The following is a 9105-nucleotide window of genomic DNA, read 5'->3' as shown; positions in this document are numbered from 1 at the left end:
CCCAATTCGGGGGTTGGGGGGGGGGGAGGAGGAATGGTAAGAGTATGACGAGTAACAAGATCATGTCACGTTGGACGGCGATGCCTCGGGGAGCGAAAAGGAGGCGAGGAAAGCGACCACAAAGGGCGGATCGCAGCGGAAGTCGGTGCTGGAATTATTCGGCCGTCACGATGCTCTCTCGTCTCGGACGGAGGCTCGGATCATCTTTATCGCGACTGCCATGGTCGAGTCGACAGCATTTCGTGAGGAGCTCTGAAGAAAGTCGCGTCTTTTCGGGCGCTGCACTGTGGTTTCTCGTGCGTTTGTTCTCCTACTCCAATCCTCACTGATCTGACGGCTACATCGTACACTGAAACCACTCTGCTGTACAGTGTTCAGTACAGCCGAGTGACAAGCCATCAGCCGGAACCGGCAAATCTTGGCTCTGAACCTCCAGCCTCCACACATCCAGTGTCGGTGGCGTTGATCCTCACTGTGCTGGTACATCTCGTCACTTTCTGGAAGAAACTAGTGGCATTTAAAATACTAGTATAGGAAATAAATCTAGTCCATGCGATTCATCATTCGAGTTGGGTTTAAAAAAAGAGACAAGTGCCACGTTTCTGTAACGAATCTTGATGCCCCTTTTTTTTCTTGATTTGCAAGCATGTACTGCTGTACTTGAAGGACATACTGGTAGACGATCCGATGCAGAAAAAGCTGAAGCGTGAGGTTGGTGTGTGTACCCTGTTTATTCTTTTCAATTGGGCGCATAATGCTCACATGCCATGTGGTTCTGTACGGCCTTGTTGCCGGGTAGACGCTGCTGTCTGCTGATCGATCAGCTGCTGCTGATGCATATGCTATTGGTAGCACTGTCCTCATCAATTCCTCAATCATGCATGGGGCATGGCCTCTCACAATGATTAGAGAAGAAGCCTACATTAAATCCACAGCATGGGGTGCAGAAGAGAAAATTGGCCGACGAGGCATCCCCAACTGTCAAGCAGCCGAGCACGCGAGATCTTCTTCGTCAGGCTGCTGGTAGCCTTCCCGTGTCCTAGATCAACAGCTGGATTTGACTATTAGCCTGCGATTAGCTTTTAAGCTTCCCGTTTGGACGTAACTGATAGATCCTAGATAGTCTGGTGACAGAGATCACTCAGGCCGTGCATTGGAATGTCACCCAAAGAGGCTGCGGCTATGCTGGTCCTTGCGCTTTTGAAAAGCGAGCTGATATGTGGTCGCTCCTTCCCAACACTATGCCCAACCCAATAATCAACCCAAGGATGATGCACACTTTGGCATGCTATTTACCTTTTGTCATGAGCTTGTTATCAGTCAGTGACGGCCTGACGGGTGATGGGCTATCAGCACGGCATTTTTGTGAGCCATGACCCTGAAAACGACAGAGAAACAAGAGTTAGGCACTGCACGCATGCATGCACGCAGGAACATTAGCATATAATATATAACTAGCAGCGGTTAATGACCAACCTAATGGAACAAACGGATGAGACAGAAAAGGCTTATGTTGCAACTGCTAAATGTTCCTTTTCGCTTTTTTGCTTACGAAGCAAGGGGAAGGAAGGAAGAGGAGCTGCCGAGGCTGGAGCTGGATGTGGTGGTTTCGGTTTGGCAGTCGACATCAGTGAGCAGTGCACCCTCCAAATCTCCAATGCATCCACTAGACCAAAAGAAGAGAATCCTTTTTGTTGTGGTAAGGTCTAAGGTGAAGGGCCAGAGCAGAGCAAAAAGGCTTGGGACTGCAAAAGCTGGCCCAGAAAGTGCCGAGATAGATTCTGTTGTCAGCACAACAGCAGTATGACAGATTACCAGTATCCCCGTGTTCGGGCGCTGCTTTGCAGCTGCCTGCTGCTGCTCGGTTGCAGCAGCAGGCAGCGTGCAGCGGCAGCGGCAGCCGTCCCATCTCTCGTGAGTTAGGTCCAATTTGGCCTGGCTTCGCCAGCTCCGGCTTCGATTACTGTAGCCGGAGCCGGTGGAGTCACAATTTGTGGCTCCTCCAGCAGATGTGAGGGGAGGAAGAGGAGAGAGAGAAAAAATCATGTGAATAATGTTTGCACAATGGATGACAGTGACCGGTCAGAAGTAGCCGCAGCGAGAAGGAACTCCAAACGCGCCCTTGCTACCAGCATTCGCGTCCTCATTGATTGCAGCGCTTTCGTCCTCTCGTGGCCCTAGGACCGCGAATCCGCGATCGAAGAACGAGAGGTTGGAAGCTTCGGCTTGTAACTGTTTGGTTACGCTTCCGCGCTCCCATGTTCGAGAGCGAGATCTCAGGGGAAGGGAAACCAACGTAGCAGCAGGCTCAGGGCTCCGCAGAATTATGTGTGTCCGAAGCCCGGAGAGCGCCGGTGACCGATCAGACGCGTGGATCGGCCGTCGGCGGCACTGACATCCATCACAGATTCACAGTCCCCCACTCCGCGCTGGTCGGGTCGGCGCTCGGCGGGCGCACCAACTCGCCGACCCACGCACCGTGTGTCCGTGGCCGGACGCGGAACCGGAGAGAAATTACGAGGGATATGCCTGCGGCAAGCACCTCCTGGCCGGTGCGGTGCTCGGCAGTTCTGTCCGCCGACGCCGAGGCGGCGGAGCGTGCTGCTCTCTCGGCTCATCATCGTCTGCGCTCACGTCTCTGCGACTGTACTGCGAGACAGCAACAACCGAGCGGCGAGTGCGAGCGCTTGGGCGTTGATCTTTTCAACGTGCTTGCCGGTGGTTGACCCTGCCACAGCACGGCTACTATACCTACCTGCTGTATCCGTCGAGATGGCTATGTGCTGCTAGCTGCCCGACCAAACACGAGTACGGATCGGTCGACTACACCGAGCCGTCAAGTTCGACGACTGCGATTTCACGTACTACTATAGTAGTATGGTCGGCTGGTCGCATACATCAACTGTCAGATCACGTCGTCGGAAATGAATCCGTTCAATGCAAGGCTAGCGTAGCTGCAGCGCGTGCGAGACGAACGGGGCCTCGGGTGGCCGGCGCGCGAGGGGAGCGGTGGCTCCGGTGGATGTGAAAGTCCCGTCGTGCGGCCGCATGGGACTGGTGGAGCTCGGGGCGCAGTTGCGGGGGTAAGGCCGACGGAAGATGCAGGCCCCGTCGCCGACGGCTTCAGTCGATTTAGGGGGTGCTCGGTCATGTCAAATCGGATGTTTAGGTTAAATATAGTCTAATTATAAAACTAATTACCTGGAGTCTAAGTCTAATTAGCCCATGATTTGACAATGTGGTGCTACAGTAACCATTTGCTAATGATGAATTAATTAGGCTTAATAAATTTGTCTCGCGAATTAGCCTAGAAGTTCTGCAATTAGTTTTATAATTAGATCATGTTTAGTCCTCCTAATTAGCATCCGAACATCCGATGTGATAGGGCTAAACTTTAGCCCCTGGTATCCAAACATCCCCTTAGGCCTTGTTTAGATAGCAAGTGCTAAACTTTAGCACCCACTTGCTATCTAAACAAGGCCTAAGGTTTAGCACTCTATTTGAGGGTGCTAAAATTTAGCATTTAGAGCTGTTTGGATGGGTGCTAAATTTTAGCACTTTAGTACCAAAAGACAACTATACCCCTCCTTTCCCTCCTCTCCTTTACCCCTCCTCAACTTCCTTTCCCCGTTCGATTCCAATGCCGGATTTGGAGTATGTTTGCTTTGCAATCTCTGATTGCTCCCTTTGAGAACTAGACTCTTGACTTTACCGTTCAGAGTCAGAGGATCTGCTTCCCGAGCAGTGGAGTGTGGGACTGCGCGGATGGTTTCTCACTGGTGACGACTCGCACGGCAGGTCCGCTTCCTTCCTTCCGCCGTCGCTGCCGTCGGCGCTGCAGGCTACAGTCGCGCAACTGGGCCTCGCGGGCGGGGGCGGGGTCATGGAGATGGACAGGCGGTGAACCCCAGTGCCCCACCCGGTACATCTCCATCCACATCTTCTCGGCGTCGAGCCTACCTGACGACGAGTTGCTCGCCCGTGCAGCCCGCGTTGCCGCCTCACCGCGGCCGTCCGTCTCCAAGCCCTCGGCGGCGAAGACGTCCAGCCCCCGGCGGAGATGGTATGGGATGTGGCTGTTGATTGAGGATAAAATGGGGGATGGGGTAAAAATGGAAAAACTTCGTGAGACAGATGTATTTTAACTCCGTCAGGGTGTTTTTCCGTTAAAAAGTACGGTAATGGCAGGAAAGGGACGTAGTTAAATTTTTAATGGCATTAAAGGGTTGAGCTAAATTTGGATGTTATATAAGAAGTGGGTTAAATTTCCAATGACATACTGCTAGAGTACTACTACTAGCACTGTACCGGGATCGAGCACGGCACCCGTCCACGTCCGCGTTGACCTGCAGTTTACGAGAGTCCTCGCCTGACCCTGCACTTACCAATGCAATCTTAGGGAGAAGGTCAGAAGGAGCGATTAGTTTACGAGAGTCCCCATCGAGATCAAACTAACCATTCTCTATCACCTTCCCCGTGCAACGCAAAAGGGAAGCGATTAAGATGTACTACTAGCATTTAGAGCCGCACATCTTGCTGGCCAGTCCGAGGTGTTTGTACGTTACTCCGAACTAAAATTTATATCACATCGAATATTTGGAAGCTAATTAAGAGGATTAAATATGAGCTAATTATAAAACTAATTACACAGACGGAGGCTAATTCGCGAGACGAATCTATTAAACCTAATTAATTCATCATTAGCACATGTTTACTGTAGCATCACATTATAAATCATGGAGTAATTAGACTTAATAGATTCGTCTCGCAAATTAATCTTCATCTGTGCAATTGATTTTATAATTAATCTATATTTAATACTTCTAATTAGTATCTAAATATTTGATGTGATAGTAATTTTAGGAGGTTCTAAAAGAACCAGACACCCTCTAAGTATACGTCCAAACTCATTTCGGAAAAGATCATCAAGCTAAGAGCATAGGACAGCAGTGTGTAACTGTGTACTGCGTACTGATGATCGATTGTCGCTGTCTGTTGAGTGTAGCACCAGTACATGCGCGATCAATGTGAGCCACTGTCAGCACAATTTACCATATGCATGCTAGCACCTACTGTTTCTCAAATCCTTGTAATTCTATCTTTCGCAAATCATCCTCGTATGCCATGCCAATATATTCTATTTCTCCCAAGCTTCTACTAGTGTCCAAACTAACATGAGCGTGCAGGTCTCGATCATGTGCCAGAAATTGAAGAGGCACGGGTCACGCTCGTCCTCCTCTGTCCTCTCTATCGCCTTATTCGCCAGCTGATCGATGAACTACGCGCGTCGTCGTAGAGGACCCTTGTACAAGATGTATTAGCACGCGTAAAAGGATCTTGTACATTGATCTTGGTCGTCCTCGGCTTCTTTTCATGGGGACCGCTGATGAACTAGCTCCATGGCCCCATCTCCAGTCGCTGAGTCAGACTGTCAGGGTGAGTTTTCGTCGGTACACAGGCCGGCCGCGTGGTGCGTACGTTTTGGGGGAGGACAAGGAGAAATGCCATTCCTACGCGTCGTCGGTCACACGTGCCCTCTCGTCATCCATCCACTACTGATGAAAAAGGATCCTTTTGTGGTCTGCAAAGTGGGGCCAAAAGCAAAAGGCTGCTGTGCTAAAGGTGGCCCGGAAAGCGCTTGAAACAGATTCTGCTGTCAGCGCAGCGGTAGTGGGAGTATCTGTATCTCCTCGTCATCGTCAGCAGACCCGCAGCACTGGCCTCATCGAATGCAGTGCCAAGCAATGAGTACTGTACGTACGTGCCATGTCGGTGCAGACGTGGGTGGTCGGTTTGCAGCGCAAACCGGGGGGGGGGGCTTTTTTCTCGCTCGCTCAGTCAGTCGTCAGTCGCTCGATCCTCATCCTGTGCTACGCTACGCTGCTACTGCGCCTGGGCGCGTCTGTTTTCACAAACAATTCAACACGCACGCGATCCTCCCGCTGTTCAGTCTCGCACTCCCACACTGCACCCGCACAGCCGTGGCCGAAGCTGTCGAGGCCTCCTCGTTTGGGAAGGCTTCGGTTGTTGCTGCTGCGTACGGTCCTCACCTCACGTGGGAGGTGGATCGGACGTCCTTGCACGCACGACGCTGTCCGCGTGACAACTGCCTAGCGGCGAGTACCGGTACGGCGCTTTGACCTCGGCAACATGCCTGCTCCTCACCTGCTACGCTTCCGTGCTTTCGCTGCCGTCGGAGTTGGATGGTTGGGTGCCCGGCGCCGGCCGAACAAACGAGACTGCACCCGGCTGCTGCAATGGACGTGGAGGGTCAAGTGAATACATCACAAATCTGAAGCGTATCAATTGGAATACTGAAGAAGTACTGAAGGAAGTGTGCGGGCGGAATGCAGAGAGTTGGGCACGGCATCCGTCCACGCTTACGAGTCCTCGAGTCAGTCGTCGTCTGACACAGCCCCACAGGACATTACTGTAGTTTACCAATCTCAAGGTGTGGGGAAAGCTAGCGATTAGTTAAAATCTGCCGACCCACTAATGAATCTGCTTCATGACGTCAAGTCCACCAAAGCCCAGACAAAAACAAAAGCCCCATCAGACACCAGTGATCGATCCGCTTGCCGTGCCGGTGAGGTTAAATCAGTCGTGATCGGTTTCCCCATGCACGCAGGCAACGTGTCGTCAGATGCTCGGATGCTCACTGTTCCGGTCTGGACTGAACAAGGCGTTGTTAACTGAGCCGACATGGGCAGCAGGCGGGCATGTTGCAGGGGAGATGGAACGTTCCTTCGACGTCCTGGGGATGCTGTGGCTCGCTCTGTACTCCTACTTCTGTAGCTTGAGCGCAAATACCCATGTCCCATCCATCGTCTACTGTACGTGTTACAACGGGCGAAACCGTAGCAGGAGAGTTTACCGCATCGCTTTCTGGGCCCACGTGTCGGGGACAGGAGGGCACGCGGCGAAGCAAAGCCCCAACGGTCGCTAGTCCTCAAAGTGTTTTTAATACTGTTAGAAAAGTGTTTACTAAAGCAACAAAGATGCCTGCAAGCAATGGGTTAGCAGGCCAGGACGACTGCACATCATCACGCTTGATTCCCATTTTCTGTTCAGTCCCAGTCCTAAGGGCATGTTCAACAGTTTAGACAGCTACCGTCTGCAAGTGCTTTGGAGATCGTACACAGACAACAAAACAAACAACTATACAACGACTTGTCTATTAGGCTGTCTGTGTAATATTTAATTCGTGTATGGGTACATAACTCATGTTGATGAAGTATAATTTGATCTTTGTATGCTATTTTGTTGCTTTTTTTTAGAAAACACAATGTATTCAATCAAGTCACGTGAAATTTTTTAAAGCATAAGTATAATATATATATTTATAGTATTAGATACTCGGAATACATACATAACATGAACAATACAAATTTAGTTAAACTAATTGCAATAGAGAACAGCTACACCATGACACTAGTTAAAATAGTTTGAAGCTGCCATGCAAAGCCTTAGCTAACACCATCCTTCGTCTGAACAAAGCAACAATGATAAACAATTAACATGTTAGGAAACATTTAGTAAACAGCTAGCCAACAGTGAAAAACAATTCATGTGTGCAATCATCCTGGAAATTAGAGGCGGAGGAGGGGCACCATCTTCCCACGCGGAGGGGCCGCAGCGGATCGAGGGAGCGACGCAGGGGTTCGTCGGTGAGACGCACAACGGTGCTGGAGTCGCCTTTTTCGCCTGGGAGCACGAGTTGGGATCGTCACCTCGCGAGGCGACGATGAAGCCGTCTCCAGGCCGTCGCGGGGGGCTTTTTGCAAATGAATCGGCTCCCAGACGGCTCGGAACGGATCGTTGTACGTGCCCTAATCTACCTCTCAGTCCCGAAAGCTACATTAATGCATGTCGCTGTACATTCTTGGCACAAAGAAGGGGGGAATTGCCATCGTAATCACCGTGCTTTACCATTAGCAGCTGGTCTAGCTTAGACCGGTAGGTCAAGTGTCGAGACATTCCCACGCACGCATCGGAATCAAATGCCTGCCTGCCTGGTGCATCTCGTCTTGGTCAGCTGATAGTTCGACGCGGCAGCGAGCGGACGGTGACCGCCCGCGGCCGGCATCAGGAATCACGTCGTGTAAAAAATAATGAACGGTTTCCTAAAATCAGGGGACGACGTGACAGAGCAATCTTACTATTATTAATTGGAGGCTCCTTTTGAAGCCCCACCTAGGATTCCTAGGTGGACACCTTATAAAAAGAGAAATTCTAGAAATTCTCACAAAAAAGCAAAACATCCAACCATCAATCAATAGATTCAAATCATCATAGCCATTGGATCTATTATATTTTTTAAAAAATTACCCACCTATGCCATTATGAAAATAGCCTAAAATAACCCCCTAAATATTTATATAAATTACCCACATCTGCCATTATATAAAATAAACTAAAGTAACCCCTTAATCTTCATCAAAATTACCCACTTATGCCATCATAAACAATATTTAAAATAACCCCCTAATTTGCAACTGAATTGCCTACCAGGAACCTCTTAAATTTACATCTATATTACCCACACATGCCATTATTAAAAATAACATGAGATAACCCTACGTTTTAATCAAATGACCTTAATTAAAAATATACAACAATATATGATTCTAAATCATCTATATCTTACACTATTGGTATACGATATAATAATTAAGGTCTTTACGTATGATGTGTGTCACCATTTATAAGGATATAAATTGATGAGAATATAAATTTCTATGCTAAATTTTATCTCAAAATTAGGGTTCATTAAACAAATTCAAGCGCATACCTGCGATGCAAAGTGAAAATTTAAAGATTATAAATGTGAATGAAAATATTATAGAGTAATTACTAATTAAAATCTATCACAATTGGATGAAAATATTAAGTATATATCTACATAGATATTGTGTTTGAATATTTAACAAACGAGAGGTAGCTTATAGTAATAGTTTTGTAGCAATGTAGTCTTATTTTGTTCCATTGGAGATTCCGCATTAGTTCCCACGAGACAAGCTAGAAAAAAAGAGATCTATTATATTTTCTAACCACGAGACAAGCTAGAAAAAAAAGATAAATTCTCATAAAAATTAAAAAATATCA

The sequence above is a fragment of the Setaria italica genome, chromosome V, assembly GCF_000263155.2.
Source record: "Setaria italica strain Yugu1 chromosome V, Setaria_italica_v2.0, whole genome shotgun sequence".
Taxonomy (NCBI): Eukaryota; Viridiplantae; Streptophyta; class Magnoliopsida; order Poales; family Poaceae; genus Setaria; species Setaria italica.
This window is presented reverse-complemented; position numbering follows the sequence as displayed.